This window comes from Lissotriton helveticus, chromosome 2_1 (genome assembly GCF_964261635.1).
Source record: "Lissotriton helveticus chromosome 2_1, aLisHel1.1, whole genome shotgun sequence".
NCBI classification, from domain to species: Eukaryota; Metazoa; Chordata; class Amphibia; order Caudata; family Salamandridae; genus Lissotriton; species Lissotriton helveticus.
The window spans coordinates 492,876,057-492,892,415 of NC_136059.1; the positions used below are offsets into that span (position 1 = coordinate 492,876,057).

Consider the following 16,359-nt stretch of genomic DNA (forward strand, 5'->3'; position numbering starts at 1 on the left):
ATCCACAACTGAAGGCAACTTGTTGTGACTCGTCGTCATTACTTTTAAAAGGCTCGGCAGCATCTGTGATCAATCATCTGACAGTGAAAGACAAGAGCAACACAGGTATATTAAATGAATGATGCAATGCATTGCATAGGATGTTTAGCTGACTCTGAGCAAATGTGCATGGAATTGAAGTATACTAGTAACTTCAGACTCACGTGATGTGATGGCCAATTTTTCCATGTTATTTAATAATATAAAATTTATTTACGCACTTGTGATCCTACTACTACAGGCGCAGTCAGGACTTAATTTATCGTTCGTAGTCACTCACTAAAGAGTAGACTGAGTTGCTGTTGCTGTTGGACTAGACGTGCCACACCTGATAATGATGGTGACACCACACATATCTTTGCACGCTGTCAGGCAGTTGGATCAGAGCTGATTGATGTACGATGTTTCTTGGAGTGGAATACAAGGTAAATACAAATAAGAGGCACAGCACAGTAGACCCAGGCTACTTCATGTGTGTGCACTGTGCAGTGGTACAGTACAATAGTGGTATGATTGGTGACTGAGAATGAGGCATTGATTTTGTTGATTAATTTTGAAAGCGCTAGGTTGCTTTTTTAATTTTTATGCCCCTTTCTCTGGCTCAGTCAAATTGTTAGGTAAATGCAGTTTGTGTTACTGGCGACCCTGTGTCGTGGGTCTGTTCTGTGCTGGCTCCTATCTTTTCTTGTACTTCTAGATTAATAATGATGTGCAACTGGTAGACTTATACATAACATATTGTATCGAAGCCGCCTCAGTCTGAAAGTCCTCTCTTTACGACTACTCCGCTTGTATTATTTTTTTGATCTTCACTGTATTTCAAATACACTTTGTTTAGGTCATTCACATTCTTTTGTATTTGCCTTTTCTTTTTCAATCCACACAGGCTGGACGTTTTTCACCCACTGCTATTATACTATGAGCATCTACTCACCATTACCACTAATCATCATCATCAAGCAATTGGATGGCGGGAAACCAAGAATGATATTCAGCGTATCCTGTTTCTACGTTTATTCCTTACATTCATTGGCTAGTGGATCAAATTCAACATCATAAATCATCGTCTTCATTGTTTTGCTTTTGTTGTCTACATGCGTACTGTTTTTCTTTCTCCAACCTTTCCCAAAACTCCCGTACCCATCCATTCAACAAACCCTAACCCTCTTCCCCCGGGCTGCGTGGTTTCATTGAGGTGCGATGTTTGTTACATTAAATATACACCAACAATTTGATCACGCGCTTGCTGGGGCAGATGTGGTGAAAACAACAATAGTGTAATTTCAACAAGGCATGGCCGGGATCTTCTTCTGCTTCCCAACTCAAGCTCTGTGTATAATGCCAAATAATTTACCATTACCATCAAACAACGAATACGTAATGAATTGGCGTCATTGTTTGGGTTTAAGTTTACAGCATTATGATTTAGAAAAGTTTGACGTTGATGTGAGTACTACAACTACAGTTGAACTTCTTATCTTCTCTTGCACTTACTTTCCAGTCCCCAAAACCATTGTTTTGTTTCAGTTTAGTAGTTGCAAAATTGTATTGGGTCAGTCGTGTAATGTACTGTACTTAATACTTATACTACCCCCACATTGTCTATCACGCAAATGACTGCCTCTTTCTTTTTGTCTCAAAATGCTACTGGCAGGGTCTGTCTACTACTACTATCACAGAAGTTCAGAACAACAGATTCTTATCCATTGTCTTGGGAAACAAATGCAGCCCACTTCATCATCAGCATTCACAGGTAAGATAAGTTTGCTGTGAGGTATAATGCAAGACAGACTGGTAGTTCTTCTAATACTACAAATATAACTCGGTGAGGGTTTACCGCATCTATCTGTCTGCATGTTAAAGATGTGGCCAATATATTTTTTTATTCGAAAGCACTGTCCCCTGTAGGAGAGTAGGGTCTGCAATCCTATGATCACCCAGATTTTTGCTTTTTGCTGCACTGGTTTACGACTTTCCCTGGCTGTGGGCCTGCTAATCAGACCCACAGCCTAGCTGTTCTCTCTATCCAAATTGTACTCAGGTACTGAATTGGCACTGGGCCCTCTCCAAGTCCCTGTACCCAGGGCTGAGGTGCACCCAGAAGTCTCCCAGGGGCTGAAGCATGTATTGTGCCACCCCTGGATTGACTAACTAAAACTGACACAACTGGCTGCACGACAGCTGGGGCAAGGTGGTGTACTCACCCTTTGCTTTAGATATAGTATACCTATATCTAACCCTAAAAATGGACACACAGATCTCCTATCAGTCACTCCTATGGCAGGCCTTAACAATCCTGAAGGCAGAGTGCTTGGAATCGTGTGAGATGGTGCTCTGGCATGAGCTGAGCCTGTCTGCGGCTTTCGGGATCCATCCCTTAGCCGTTTCCATGATATCGCATACCATATACTCTTAAGTGCATTATAATCCTCGCGGTTATGTGCCAACTCTGGTATCGCTTTATCAAAACATGTCGAGTAAGGTGTCATACGAATTGGAATACTAACCCCTCGCCAATTCTGGCGACGGGGTTAGCATTCCACCCTTCTAGAGGGACACGACATGTATGTAACCCCTAACCCCGGTTAAAGTCAGACAGAGCCTTAGCATCCACAAAATGGATGCTGCCACCGAGACACAAGTCTGCCCTCCTGCTGCTGGGAGTCCTCCCAGAGCAGGAGATAAGGACAAAGGGTTTCCTGCCAGGGGCGGTGCCAGCACCGTCCCAGACAGGGTTTTGTGTATTGTAGGTAGGCAGGGCTTTAGAGGAAGGTGACTGCAAGTGGCACCCCGGTGCTCACTGTGCATAGGCCGGCTGGAACCAGTTCCAGGGTCACTCCAGACCCTGTGCTGGGGAAAAGCCCGCCAAGGAAGTGGGTGTAACCACCCCCCTCCTAGTCCCACCCATAGGGCAGGACTTAGTCGCGTGCCAGCCCCCTTTTACAGGATAAAGGTAGGAACTGGCCCCCTTCCAAATCAGATCATCTTTGAATCCTGAAACTACTTTCCACGAAAGGAACTCAAGACTTCTTCCTAAGATTTCTCCCTTGTGACTAAGGAGTAGTCACCCTGCATCCGCAGGCACCATCTTAAGAACACTGCGGTCTGCTGCAAGTCTCTCCTCCGGATCAAGACTGCCCAGCTCGACGAGAACCGGCTTCCCTGGCACCTCTGACCTCTACCTGCATCATCAGTCACGCTGAGATTCGTGGGTGTGACGAGACCTCGAGGGACCGGCCATCTTCAAGACTGCACGACTTCTTTCCAGCAAGCCCGCCGAGTGAATTCCTGGTGAGTGCTTTGGGGTCCGAGAAGCCCCCACCCTGAGCAGCTCCAGCACCGAAGTGCAGCCCCCCAGCATCTCCACGATCTGCGTGGGGCCCTTCTGCTTTTTGCTGCTCACCGCGTTGTTTGGCTACTAGCCCGCTGGCTTGTGGCCTTCCTGACGACGCCCGACGACATTTCTGCTGCTGGTCTGGTTGCTCCAGACTGGCCCTTGCTTCCCTCCATCGGAGAAGTACCCTGGACCCTCCTGGTCCACTCAAGACGCCATTTTAGGTCCACCGCGTGGGCCTTGCATTTGCCAAGACTTGTTGCCCAATCCTGGGTCCAGCGACGTCGACAGCAAGAACCTTCGTGGGACAGCTCGCACCTCCATCCTGGTCGCCGACAACGCCTCCTGGTCCGAGAGACTGCAGAGCCCAGCAGCGCCCACTCACCTGACTGCGGTGACTTCGCCCGGTGCCATCCTGGTGCCCACTTAATCACTGGCTAGTGATTCAAGAACTTGGTCCCCTCTGCTTTCAGGTTTTCTTCTTCCTTGATCCAGGCTTGGATCCATCGAACTTTTCTTCACTGGTCGCCTGCCAGCAACTTCTTCCTTCCAGGCTCCTGGTCCGGCAACGAGATCCCCGACGTCTTTTCAGACCTATGCAGCTGCAGCCCCTGGGCTAGGTAACTTCGGCACTTCGGTGTCCCAGCATAGCCTCACTATCCTAGGGTCAGGATCCACTGTCGTTTTCTTCCTACCAGGTCGGGTTCGCCCGTGAACACTAACTTTGCCTTTACTAGCCTCCATAGACTTTGTCCCGCATCCCGCGTGAGAGTGCACACTCTGCACCCGAGTCCCCTGGGTCTCCTAGTAGTAATCTGACGATTCCCTAGTCCAGTCCTAGCGATTCCAAAGCCTATTAGAACTGTTACTTACCTGCTAGTAATTCGCATTCCACTTTTAAAGTATATGGTTTTTCGTGCCCCTCGGGCATTTGTGTATAACATGCTAACTTAAGTATTTTCGTAAGAGTTTTGTTGTGTGCCTAGCACCCTGTCCTCATAAAGAGTACAGGGTTGTTGTGATTCTAATAAATACACTGTTTATTTTCATAACACTTGTGTGGTGTCCTTTCACTGGGTGTTCAAGGGGTAATGTGATGGTAAAACAGCTGGCTTAACACGCCCTCTAGAGTCTTAGCCTTAGACTGCTCGTATCCATGCTACTAGGATAGCTGGTCTATAAGGTTGACTTACAACCAATCATCAATAAGGGTTGTTTGGACTGATATATAGTGATCACTAGAATAGTGAGCACTGCACATCAGGCCAACTTCTCACATTGGTGAGCAGCGGTTGGGATTTGAGCTTGCTGTTGTTTTACCACACATGCCCTAAGAATATCTTGTGAAAGATCACATAAGTACTAAAGGTACATATAACTTAGCTTAGAATACTCTGAGTTCTACTGAACCAGCTGTTGTAGCTCCTAGGGCCTAGCACACCCTAAACTACAACTCTAGCAAGGGATCAGTAGGCAAACATATAGTGTAGGTAAGTGCACCACTTACACCTCACTAGAAAAGCATGTCGACTCAGGGGGACTCTACTGAGACTCCCCTGGTCAGTGTTGACCCTCCACAGGTCACTTCAAGATATGCAGCTCACAGTTTTCAGGAGATGAGACAAATCTGTGTCTCCAGGAAACTGAAGCAGGGGTCTAACCCCACCATTCCCTTTCTGATAGGTCTCTTAGAGACATATGATGCCAGAAAGCTCTCTCAGTTACATGAGAGCATGCCAGCCTTAGAGGGAACCTCTGGGGATCCAGATCTCCCCAACACTGATTCAGCAGTTGAGGAGGAGGATCAGGAGGTACTCTCTGGGGATGAGGTAGACAAGGGTCTTGAGGTAGTCAGAAGGCTAACTAGGACCAACTTAGACTTACTTGGGCTAGGATCTGGGGGACCCCCAGTACTAACCCGAAGTGGGCCTAACCTTGGAGTTAGGAGAGATAGATCTCTTTCTAGGGACTCCAATAGATCTCTGCACTCTAATGCCTCTTCTCAGGGGAGAAGGAATCCTCCACAGAGGAGATTTACTTCCCCTCAGAGAAGGGAGCATGAGGCTAGGATGAGACAAGCTGAACTGAGGATTGAAAGGGAAGAAATTGCCCTGGCCAAAGAGAAGCTTGCCCTGGCAAGAGAGCAGCAGATGAGTGGGCTAGCTCCCACTGGTGGCAGCAATCTCCCAAGAGATAGAGAGAAGGGTTTAGATACTAAACACCTGACTAAAATAGTGCCCCCCTTTAAGCAAGGGGATGATATCCAGAAATGGATGGCTGCTCTGGAGAGGGCCTGCACTGTGCAGGGCATTCCTCAGAGTCAGTGGGCAGCTATACTGTGGCTCTCCTTTGATGGTAAAGGTAGAGATAAGCTCCTCACTACAAGAGTGGAGGATGCTAACAATTACCAGGTCCTGAAGAACACACTGGTTGATGGGTTTGGTTTAACCACTGAGCAGTACAGGTTGCTGTTCAGAGACACCCAGAAAACTCAGTCTCAGGACTGGTCTGATTTTGTGGATTGTGCCACTAAGGCTTTGGAGGGCTGGTTGCTGGGTAGCAAGGTTACAGATTACACAGGATTGTATAATCTAATGATGAGAGAACAAATTTTGAACAATTGTCAGAACCAGTTGCTGCACCAGCACCTTGTTGATTCAGATCTGACCTCTCCCCAAGAATTGGGAAAGAAGGCAGACAAATGGGTCAGGACAAGGATCAAGCAGAACCAGAACCAGAACCAGGGTGGTCAGAAGAAAGCAGACCAGAAGGGTAATGTTAAGAATGAGCAAAATGACCAGAAGTCTTCACCAGGTCCCCAACAAACCAAAGAGGGTGGGGGTCAGGCTTCCCAGAAGAAGAAGACTCAAGAAGGCCAGTCAAAAAGGTGGTGCCAGTACTGCAAAAGTAAATCTCACTGGTTTAGTGAGTGCACCAAAAGAGGAGGACAAACTCCTGCCACTACAGCTCCTAAAGCAACTGCACCCCCTAGTACAGTCAGTAGTGGTAGTGTCACTCCCAAGGCATTAGTTGGGTTAACCTTGGGTACTGAGGGGTCTGACAACTTAGTTGGCACACTCACTCAGGCTGTCCTTGTCTGTACAGGGGATATGGATATGTCCCCTGAAATAAGTCCCAATACTTTGGGCAAATACAGGCAGACACCTTTGATTAATGGCAAAATGGCTCAGGCCTATAGGGACACTTGTGCCAGTGTCACCATGGTGACACCTAACTTTGTGGACCCTGGACAGATCATGCCAGGTACTGATTTCCTGGTGACCAATGCCAGCAATGTCACTACTAGTCATAGTGTGGCAATTGTGGCTTTCTCCTGGGGTGGAGTGAAGGGACAAAAGAAAGTTGTAGTCAGTTCAGACCTCCCAGTTGATTGTTTGTTGGGCAATGATTTGGAGTCATCACAATGGTCAGAAGTGGAGCAGAGGACTCACATGGAGATGTTAGGCTTGCCAGCACATGTGCTTGCTGTGACTAGGTCACAGGCCAGAAGATGCCCCACTGAACAGGTGCTGGATCCTGAAATTATGGACCAGACACCTCCCAAGAAGAAGAGCAGTAAGGGTAAGGCTTTGCCTTCCCCCTTGCCCCAGGTTGAGGATCAAGTCTCTGAGGAGGCTGATCTGGAAGAGCTGAGGGAAACTGAGCCTAAAGAGCTTGAACTTGATCAAGTTGAGTTTCTGGGCTCAGGGGGACCCTCCAGAGCAGACCTGGGGAAGGAACAGTTGAGCTGCCCTTCCCTTGAACCCCTCAGACAGCAGGCTGCTGCTGAGGCTGCAGGGAATGCCACAGGTGCCCACAGGGTATACTGGGAAGATGGACTCCTGTACTCTGAGTCAAGAGACCCCAAGCCTGGTGCAACCAGGAGGCTGGTCATCCCCTTGTCTCTGAGAGGTTTCCTTCTCACCTTGGCCCATGAGATTCCCCTTGCAGGTCATTTAGGTCAGACAAAGACTTGGGACAGGCTTGTCTCACACTTTCACTGGCCCCATATGAATGAGAATACCAAGGAGTTTTGTCGCTCATGTGTCACTTGCCAAGCCAGTGGTAAGTCAGGTGGCACAACAAAGGCCCCCCTCATACCACTACCTGTGGTGGGGGTTCCCTTTGAAAGAGTGGGGATTGACATTGTTGGTCCAATGGAACCCCAGACAGCATCAGGACACAAGTTTATACTGGTGGTGGTGGACCATGCCACCAGGTATCCTGAGGCTATTCCCCTTAGGACCACTACAGCCCCTGTAGTGGCAAGAGCCCTAGTTGGAGTGTTCTCCAGAGTGGGTTTCCCTAAGGAGGTCGTTTCTGACAGAGGTACAAACTTCATGTCAGGATATCTGACTGCTATGTGGAAAGAGTGTGGTGTGAACTACAAGTTCACCACACCCTATCATCCACAATGCAATGGGCTTGTTGAGAGATTCAACAGGACCCTGAAAGGGATGATTCATGGACTACCTGAACCTCTTAGGAGAAGATGGGATGTCCTGATCCCCTGCCTTTTGTTTGCTTACAGAGAGGTCCCACAGAAGGGGGTTGGCTACAGCCCTTTTGAGCTTCTGTATGGGCATCCTGTAAGAGGACCCCTGTGTTTGGTGAAGGAAGGATGGGAGAGACCTCTCAAAAAGCCTGCAACCAACATAGTGGACTATGTACTTGGTCTCCGCTCCAGGATGGCTGAGTATATGGAAAAGGCATCCAAAAACCTTGAGGCCAGCCAGGAACTTCAAAAAGCTTGGCATGACCAAAAGGCTGTACTGACTGTATACCAGCCAGGACAGAAGGTGTGGGTGCTGGAGCCAGTGGCCCCAGCAGCTCTGAAAGACAAATGGTCTGGGCCCCACACCATCATTGAGCAAAAGGGAGAGGTTACCTACTTGGTGGACCTTGGAACTCCCAGGAGCCCTCTCAGAGTGCTCCATGTTAACAGGCTCAAGGCATATGTTGACAGGAAGGACATGAGCTTGCTCATGGCCACAGATGAGGGACAGGAGGAAGAGAGTGACCCTCTCCCAGACCTGCTCACTCAGAATCCTGATGATGGGTCAGTTGATGGTGTTGTCTTTTGTGGCAGCCTCACTGAACATCAGCAACAGGATTGCAGGCAAGTTCTACAATCCTACAGACATATGTTCTCTCTGACACCCAGCCAAACTGATTGGTGTACCCATGATGTTGACACTGGAGACAGTCTGCCTGTCAAGAATAAAATCTACAGGCAGCCTGATCATGTTAGAGACTGCATCAAAACTGAAGTGCAGAAAATGTTGGAGCTGGGAGTCATTGAGCCCTCAGATAGCCCTTGGGCTAGCCCAGTAGTTCTAGTGCCAAAGCCTCACACCCAGGGTGGTAAGAGAGAGATGAGGTTTTGCGTAGACTACAGAGGCCTCAATGCAGTCACTAAGACTGATGCCCACCCAATACCAAGAGCAGATGAGCTTATAGATAGATTGGCTTCTGCCAACTTCTTAAGCACATTTGATCTGACAGCTGGGTATTGGCAAATCAGGTTAGCTGAGGAAGCCAAACCTAAGACAGCATTTTCTACCCCTGGAGGGCATTATCAATTTGTGGTAATGCCCTTTGGACTGAAAAATGCCCCTGCCACCTTCCAAAGGTTGGTGAATCAAGTCCTCACTGGGCTGGATGACTTCTGTGCAGCTTATCTTGACGATATTGCTGTCTTTAGCTCCACCTGGGAGGATCACCTGGTCCACCTGAGGAAAGTGTTAGAGGCCCTGCAAAAGGCAGGCCTCACTATCAAGGCCACAAAGTGCCAGATAGGGCAGACACAGGTTGTATACCTGGGCCACCTTGTAGGTGGAGGCCAGGTTCAGCCACTGGAGAGTAAGATACAGGCCATCAAGGACTGGACTCCTCCAATCACCCAGACTCAGGTTCGAGCTTTCTTGGGCCTGACTGGGTACTATAGGAAGTTTGTCAGAAATTATGGGTCCATAGTGACCCCCCTTAATGACCTGACAAGCAAGAAGATGCCAAATAAAGTTCAGTGGACAGCAAGCTGTCAGAAAGCATTCAATGACCTAAAGCAGGCCATGTGCACAGCACCTATCCTCAAGAGTCCAGATTACTCCAAGCCATTCATTGTCCAAACAGATGCTTCTGAGTTGGGTGTGGGAGCTGTTCTGTCTCAACTGAATTTTGATGGTAATGATCAGCCTATTGCTTTCATTAGTAGGAGGTTGACACCCAGAGAGAAAAATTGGTCAGCTATTGAGAGGGAGGCCTTTGCTGTGGTCTGGGCCCTGAAGAAGCTGAGGGCCTACTTGTTTGGCACTCACTTCACCATTCAGACAGACCATAAGCCCCTCTTGTGGCTAAATCAGATGAAGGGTGAAAACCCCAAACTGCTTAGGTGGTCCATTTCCCTACAGGGGATGGATTTTACAGTGGAGCATAGACCTGGGACTGATCACAGCAATGCTGATGGGCTCTCCAGGTATTTCCACTTAGAGCAAGAAGACTCACCTGGTCAAGGTTAGTTTATTGTCCCAAAGTTTGGGGGGGGTCATGTAGGAGAGTAGGGTCTGCAATCCTATGATCACCCAGATTTTTGCTTTTTGCTGCACTGGTTTACGACTTTCCCTGGCTGTGGGCCTGCTAATCAGACCCACAGCCTAGCTGTTCTCTCTATCCAAATTGTACTCAGGTACTGAATTGGCACTGGGCCCTCTCCAAGTCCCTGTACCCAGGGCTGAGGTGCACCCAGAAGTCTCCCAGGGGCTGAAGCATGTATTGTGCCACCCCTGGATTGACTAACTAAAACTGACACAACTGGCTGCACGACAGCTGGGGCAAGGTGGTGTACTCACCCTTTGCTTTAGATATAGTATACCTATATCTAACCCTAAAAATGGACACACAGATCTCCTATCAGTCACTCCTATGGCAGGCCTTAACAATCCTGAAGGCAGAGTGCTTGGAATCGTGTGAGATGGTGCTCTGGCATGAGCTGAGCCTGTCTGCGGCTTTCGGGATCCATCCCTTAGCCGTTTCCATGATATCGCATACCATATACTCTTAAGTGCATTATAATCCTCGCGGTTATGTGCCAACTCTGGTATCGCTTTATCAAAACATGTCGAGTAAGGTGTCATACGAATTGGAATACTAACCCCTCGCCAATTCTGGCGACGGGGTTAGCATTCCACCCTTCTAGAGGGACACGACATGTATGTAACCCCTAACCCCGGTTAAAGTCAGACAGAGCCTTAGCATCCACAAAATGGATGCTGCCACCGAGACACAAGTCTGCCCTCCTGCTGCTGGGAGTCCTCCCAGAGCAGGAGATAAGGACAAAGGGTTTCCTGCCAGGGGCGGTGCCAGCACCGTCCCAGACAGGGTTTTGTGTATTGTAGGTAGGCAGGGCTTTAGAGGAAGGTGACTGCAAGTGGCACCCCGGTGCTCACTGTGCATAGGCCGGCTGGAACCAGTTCCAGGGTCACTCCAGACCCTGTGCTGGGGAAAAGCCCGCCAAGGAAGTGGGTGTAACCACCCCCCTCCTAGTCCCACCCATAGGGCAGGACTTAGTCGCGTGCCAGCCCCCTTTTACAGGATAAAGGTAGGAACTGGCCCCCTTCCAAATCAGATCATCTTTGAATCCTGAAACTACTTTCCACGAAAGGAACTCAAGACTTCTTCCTAAGATTTCTCCCTTGTGACTAAGGAGTAGTCACCCTGCATCCGCAGGCACCATCTTAAGAACACTGCGGTCTGCTGCAAGTCTCTCCTCCGGATCAAGACTGCCCAGCTCGACGAGAACCGGCTTCCCTGGCACCTCTGACCTCTACCTGCATCATCAGTCACGCTGAGATTCGTGGGTGTGACGAGACCTCGAGGGACCGGCCATCTTCAAGACTGCACGACTTCTTTCCAGCAAGCCCGCCGAGTGAATTCCTGGTGAGTGCTTTGGGGTCCGAGAAGCCCCCACCCTGAGCAGCTCCAGCACCGAAGTGCAGCCCCCCAGCATCTCCACGATCTGCGTGGGGCCCTTCTGCTTTTTGCTGCTCACCGCGTTGTTTGGCTACTAGCCCGCTGGCTTGTGGCCTTCCTGACGACGCCCGACGACATTTCTGCTGCTGGTCTGGTTGCTCCAGACTGGCCCTTGCTTCCCTCCATCGGAGAAGTACCCTGGACCCTCCTGGTCCAATCAAGACGCCATTTTAGGTCCACCGCGTGGGCCTTGCATTTGCCAAGACTTGTTGCCCAATCCTGGGTCCAGCGACGTCGACAGCAAGAACCTTTGTGGGACAGCTCGCACCTCCATCCTGGCCGCCGACAACGCCTCCTGGTCCGAGAGACTGCAGAGCCCAGCAGCGCCCACTCACCTGACTGCGGTGACTTCGCCCGGTGCCATCCTGGTGCCCACTTAATCACTGGCTAGTGATTCAAGAACTTGGTCCCCTCTGCTTTCAGGTTTTCTTCTTCCTTGATCCAGGCTTGGATCCATCGAACTTTTCTTCACTGGTCGCCTGCCAGCAACTTCTTCCTTCCAGGCTCCTGGTCCGGCAACGAGATCCCCGACGTCTTTTCAGACCTATGCAGCTGCAGCCCCTGGGCTAGGTAACTTCGGCACTTCGGTGTCCCAGCATAGCCTCACTATCCTAGGGTCAGGATCCACTGTCGTTTTCTTCCTACCAGGTCGGGTTCGCCCGTGAACACTAACTTTGCCTTTACTAGCCTCCATAGACTTTGTCCCGCATCCCGCGTGAGAGTGCACACTCTGCACCCGAGTCCCCTGGGTCTCCTAGTAGTAATCTGACGATTCCCTAGTCCAGTCCTAGCGATTCCAAAGCCTATTAGAACTGTTACTTACCTGCTAGTAATTCGCATTCCACTTTTAAAGTATATGGTTTTTCGTGCCCCTCGGGCATTTGTGTATAACGTGCTAACTTAAGTATTTTCGTAAGAGTTTTGTTGTGTGCCTAGCACCCTGTCCTCATAAAGAGTACAGGGTTGTTGTGATTCTAATAAATACACTGTTTATTTTCATAACACTTGTGTGGTGTCCTTTCACTGGGTGTTCAAGGGGTAATGTGATGGTAAAACAGCTGGCTTAACACGCCCTCTAGAGTCTTAGCCTTAGACTGCTCGTATCCATGCTACTAGGATAGCTGGTCTATAAGGTTGACTTACAACCAATCATCAATAAGGGTTGTTTGGACTGATATATAGTGATCACTAGAATAGTGAGCACTGCACATCAGGCCAACTTCTCACATCCCCTGACCTGCATGGCCAATTAAACGTTGCGATGTTGCATAACGTACATTATTTGGTGAAACAGTCCCCCCTCCACCCCCCCAACAAACACAAATGAACTTCAAATGTTTTCTTTGGAAAATAACTTTGTGTCTCATTTTTATTTTAACATAATATAAAGAAAGATGATACAAAAATAAAATATATATGAAATCTTACCCCACAGCTGTCCCTACCCTCCCCTAACCCCAACCAAATTTCAAAGTTAAATGTAAACCCCAACACCCAAATCCCACCCACCAACAAAAGGATTGAAAAAGGGGCAAACAAACAGGGTCCATCTCAAAGCCGGCGGGCTTTCAGGTGTTTGTCCACAATGAGCTTCACCCGCTCCTCTATTCCATCCTCAAGCTTCACCCGCTCCTCCTCAAGCCTCGCTACCCGGCGGAGAATCTTTTGTTGAAATTCCCGGCACCTACATTGGCACGCATGTTGTGGGGGGGCCACCGATGATGTAAAAATTCGGCGGCGGGCGGCTGCCTGACCACGGCGACGTACTCCTGCAGGCTTGGGGGCCGGGGCATTGGAAGAGGCAGCAGCTGCTGCCGCCGCCTCCTCCTCCTCCTCCTCGGCCTGAGCCACCAGCCGGCGGTAGGCCTCAACGATGGCCTGCAGTTTCCGCTGCCGGGCCCGGACTGCCAACTCCTTCCTTGTTCGTTTTGAAGGAGTAACTATAAAGAAAGAAACAGAATTGTTGTAATCCAAAATCCCAGCAAATCAAGAACACAAAATTGATTCAACACATAGTGGCACAGTAGCACTAGCAAGCAAGCTGAGTACAAAAAATTGTGTTGCATCTATCTTGAACATTCTACGGCCTATATAATTTATTTGTTGGACTTTTTGGCACGGCATTATGCCTGCCCTAGTAGCATGGGTGTTCTTCAACGGTCACACACATACGAACGAACGCCTGTCTTTTTGATATCTCGTTTTATATTATATACTCTGCTTCAGGGAAGGCGGGAACAGTCTCAAACTAACATTAATTAACAGGGGGCAGCTAGTAGTAAATGTCTAGTAGAGACTATCATTCTTTATATCGCGCAACAAACCTTATTTGGTTTGTGTTTCACCAGCAACGACCCATGCATCCAGTCGTCCCCTCCTTCCCTTGCCTTTGGGTTTGACCAAAACACCGCTGCTGCTGAGACTATCCACTAACCACCGATATTGGGTGTGTCTCCCAACCACGCAGGCAGCTGTGTTTTCCCCTTTCCATGCTTCAACAACAACCCATGCATCCGACTGCTATCAGCCACCTGCATTAGTGTAGTGGTAATGCTAAGCACGGTAATGACAAGTAAAGGTGGCGTCATATATTGTCCAGTAGAACTTCAAGTTCTTAATTCTCAGAGTACAGTGAGGAAGTTTTCCCCTCCCACCAAGTAATGCGTATCACTATTGAATGTAACTTACCATCGCCCACCGCTGTTGGCTCCTCTCCCACTGCTGCTGATGCTGGTGTAGGTGCCTCTGATCCTCCTGTCCCCTCCGGGATCGCTGACGCTGCGCCGCTGTCCCCGTCGGCACTGGTGGATGGTACGGGTTCTGCACCTATAAAAATAAGTACACCTTTTTAGATGGATGCGCAGCCCCCATTGTACTTGTTCACCAAGAATGGAGTTCTGCAAAACAGTTAAGTGCAACGTACGTAATCAGTAGTAGTCCACATTGCATAGTACAGCAGAGTCACTACACATATTAGCATTCATTTGTTATGGTATGGTACCCAAGCTCATCTCATCTGTACTGCTACTCTAGTCCTTGGAAATTTGAAGTGAACTATGTAACCTTTGTACATCAATGTATCCAATTTTGCGCATGCTACCTCGCAGCTTGTTGCGCAGTAGAAGACGCCTTTGAGGCAACATGATTGTTCAATGCATACACCTGAAGAGGTTGGAAAATAAAAGGGCCCGTATTTACGTTTTGTATGTGGATTGTGGAATCGAGTTTGCTTACAGGTTACAACCTTTTTTTTAGCATGGCTGCATAAAACTTGCCTAAATGTATTTCATACTGTCTAACGTGCACCACTTTTGTCATTAATTTTCGGCAGATGAGAAGATTTCCTTCTACGAAGCTGACATTTCCAGAGCTTACCAAAAAGAGGCATATGTAACCAGTATACGTTCAAAGGTGAATGGTGAGGGGTCTCCGACATTTCCCACATTTCCCTATCGTGCACTAGTAGCTGTACAAATGTTGATTACTTTATTCAGCCTTTTTTAACTCTGGATTTTTTCTGGTGGGCCCCTCGACGTATTTCATGGAACAACTTAAAAACATTGATGTTACTTACTTACTTCTAACAAAATAAAGCTTTTGAAGTACCACTTTGACTCTGAAGTTTATTTTCAGTGTCTGTTGTCTTGTAGACTTACACGAGTGAGTGAGCAAAAGGGGGTTACTTAGGTTATGGATTGTGTAATAAAAGCATTGGCCATCTTGGTATTGGGGTTCAGGAGTGTGATAATTGAATAATTGACCAATGACTGAGCCCATATAGGTTGTCGTTCAGTGAATTGTGGGTTCCTCAGAGTTCTGTGACTGAGGAGTAAGTAAGGTCCAACCTGCCTATCAGCACCAACATCCAATTTTCTGGTGCATGCATAGTTATGTAATATGTATATGACTCCAAGTCCATAGAAGATAGAATTCCCACAAGACTACTAGTGGTATACTAACGTTTACAAAATACTAGACCAACATCTGGATGCACACTTGGTTGGTGTCAATTGCCAAAGCAGAGACATTACAGAGGAAAAAGCATAAGACAGGAGTGGACCCTGTGCCTACAGCTATTCTAATTTTTATCACATATTTATGGAAAAGATTAATACCTTAACTAAAGAGTCAAAATTTCTCTAGGAAGTAAATGTAATTAATCGGTTGAAAAAAAAAGCTCCGTTACAAAGTTAGGGAAATATCATTGTTCCAAAAGAAAGCACTGTTGGACTTACTGGGGACAGCAGCAGGATCCTCAGTAGAGGAGCTCTGTGCCTGTGGTGGTTCACCCGCCGACTCGGTCCCAGCCTTCTGCTTGCCCCTGGGTTCTGTGGTTCATCATGTAAGAAATAATAAACAAAGAGAAAAACATTGAGTGCTGTGAAACATAGACATCATTTCAAATCAAAAACCACTGCTAGAACATTAAAAGAAACAAACATTGATCTACCAAATGACTACTGCCTTGCAGGATTCACTGACTGTATACTTGGAGAAAACAAATCAAATGTTCCATAAACATTCTGATTGCAGATTACTAAGTAACACAGAGGCAGTAACACCTGAACAACACCACCGATTCAAGATTCAAGAATGGGGTAATCAATTATCTGTGAGTAGTCATTTCTTTTTCATTTTTGCCAGCAAAATGCATAGATCACAAAGAGGAGACATGCTGAAACTTTGTGCATACATGAAATTGTACGTTCGTTGCATCATATTTTGTTCTGCTACTGACTGAATGCTACTGCTGCCAAGCCTACCCACTCATTAAACAAACTACATCAGTTCTATGGAGGGCTGAGGCAGGGGTGGCTCTAGGCTCATGGTGGTCCTGGGCAGGGAGCGTAGGTAGGGGGCCCCGGAAGAGGAGGTCGGGGCGGAGGACGGAGGCCAGTGAAGAGGGGGAGTCAGGGTGTTTGGAAGTGGAACAGAGCCGGAGGCACCAAATCCCTGCC

The 16,359-nt window shown here is 48.1% G+C and overlaps 1 long non-coding RNA gene across 1 annotated transcript; it reads right to left on the reverse strand.

Moving 5' to 3' along the window:
- Window positions 1-12,921: 12,921 nt before the first annotated feature.
- Window positions 12,922-16,056, reverse strand: LOC144819400 (uncharacterized). The gene is made up of 3 exons (XR_013607345.1): window positions 15,637-16,056; window positions 14,090-14,227; window positions 12,922-13,341 (listed from the first exon to the last, which is right to left on the reverse strand). It is a non-coding gene; the product is annotated as an uncharacterized LOC144819400 (long non-coding RNA).
- Between the last annotated feature and the right edge of the window lie 303 nt (window positions 16,057-16,359).